The sequence below is a fragment of the Bombus impatiens genome, unplaced genomic scaffold (assembly GCF_000188095.3).
Source record: "Bombus impatiens unplaced genomic scaffold, BIMP_2.2 scf_0041, whole genome shotgun sequence".
Taxonomy (NCBI): Eukaryota; Metazoa; Arthropoda; class Insecta; order Hymenoptera; family Apidae; genus Bombus; species Bombus impatiens.
Window position 1 is genome coordinate 34415 of NT_176460.1, and position 2070 is coordinate 36484.

At 37.3% G+C, this 2070-nt stretch overlaps 1 long non-coding RNA gene across 1 annotated transcript in view; it reads right to left on the minus strand.

Annotated features, from left to right (window-relative positions):
* Positions 1-1964: 1964 nt before the first annotated feature.
* Positions 1965-2070, minus strand: part of LOC117152183 — a 10586-nt gene continuing 10480 nt past the window's right edge. The window contains exon 3 of the long non-coding RNA XR_004462481.1: positions 1965-2068. This is a non-coding gene — a long non-coding RNA (uncharacterized LOC117152183). The remainder of the gene's footprint in view (positions 2069-2070) is intronic.

Below are 2070 nucleotides of genomic sequence, written 5' to 3' on the forward strand. Positions count from 1 at the left end.
GTTTGTTTCTGTATGTAATTATTATGGGCGTATGGTCGGAGGTAAGTTCGAGGCTAGGTGCTATGTTAGGTTTATTTGCGTTTAGTCCCTTTGTAACTGCAAAGTCTAGCAGGTCAGGTATTTTGCTCAGGTCTGTCGGCCAGTATGTCGATCTTCCTGTGGATAATATGTTGAGGTTATTATTTCTAATGTATTTTTCCAAGGTTCTGCCTCGAGGTGTGCTGATTCTTGATCCCCATAGTGTGTGCTTTGAGTTATAGTCCCCCGCTGCAATATACTTGTCACCTAAGTGTCGGAAGTAGTCTTCCCACATTTGCGTTGTGATTTTGTGTCGCTGTGGTACATATACTGCTGACAGCTGTAAATAGTTGCTGCTAGTTTGTACTGTAACGGTGGTTGCTTGGATATATTCCTTACAAATTTGGCTGCATAAATGGTGTTTAATGTCGTTTCTTATTATTACTGCGGTCCCTCCGTGTGCTTTTCCTGAAAGATGCTTGGTATCATATATGGTGTAGTACGGTATTTTGAAATAGCTTTTTATAGTGAAGTGTGTTTCTGATAGGAGTAGTATGACAATATTATTGTTGTACAGGAATGTTTTAGTTTCTAGGGTCCTTTGTTGTAGGCCGTTAGAATTCCAGGTTGCTATTTTAAGTGTGTCCATTTTTATTTTTTGCTTAGCATGTTTGTAAGTAGTTGTAGCATGAGCGTGATTTGTTGCGTTTGCTGTCTGCGGACTGCGTTTTGTTCACTTATCATTTTTGTTAGCATTTCCGTGTTTGAATCACCCATCCCATTGAAAACACCTGAACACACCGAACAAGCAGTAACAACACTTACAGAAAAAATTAGAGAAAAAAGAAAAGCGAAAACAAAGTGGCAAAAACATAGATCAAAAGAAAACAAAAAACACCTAAATAAACTTGCAAAGGAAATAAAAAACAAAATAAAAGAACACAATAACAACGAGTTCACAAAATTCATACTGTCACTACCTGCGCACGAGAACTCCAATTACTCCCTATGGAAAGCCACAAAAAAAAAAAAAAAAAAAAAAAATAAAAAAAACCATAAAAAACAGCAAATAATACATGGGCAAGAAGCAACGAAGAAAAAGCTGAAGAATTTTCCAACCACCTAAGCAACACATTTACACCACGTAGTATCAATAATAGCAACCGCAATTGTCATACCGACGAGGTTGCGTTAACCACTAGTACCTCAACTGACAAATACTACACCATACCCAAAACAACAGCACAAAAAATTAGAAACATAATTGAGAAAACAAAAAATAATGAAGCACCAGGAGTCGACCTAATCAATGGTAAAATCTTGAAAAACCTTCCCTCAAAAGCGATACGACTAATCACAATAATTTACAATGCAATATTAAGAATCCAATACTATCCTAAACTATGGAAACTAGCACAGATCATAATGTTACCCAAACCAGGGAAAGACCCACACCAAACAGCATCTTACAGACCAATGTCACTACTTCCCGTGTTTTCCAAAATACTAGAAAAAATAATTTACGCCCGCTTAAAACCAATAGTATAGAAGGAAAAATCAATACCAGATCACCAATTTAGATTCAGAAACAAACACTCCACAATAGAGCAAATGCACAGACTCACAAATGAAATAATACCAGCATTAGAAAACAAACAATATTTCACAGCCCTCTTTATGGACATCGAGAAAGCATTTGACAAAATAAACCACGAAAGTCTACTTCAATCAATCAGAAAACAATTCCCGGAGCAGATATACGGAATTCCCGGAGCAAATATACCAATTAATAAAATCTTACTTAAGCAACAGGACCTTCGTAATAAAAATCAAGGACACATATTCCGAAGTCAACTACTCTGAGGCAGGGGTTCCGCAAGGAAGCGTCTTAGAACCAATACTATACACACTATACACGGCCAACATACCAAAAACTACCAATAGCAAAATACTGACATTCGCGCGCGACACAGCGGTACTAGTCAGGCACACCAACCCTGCAACAGCAGTTACATTACTACAAGAACATATCACAAAAATAGAAAAGTGGCT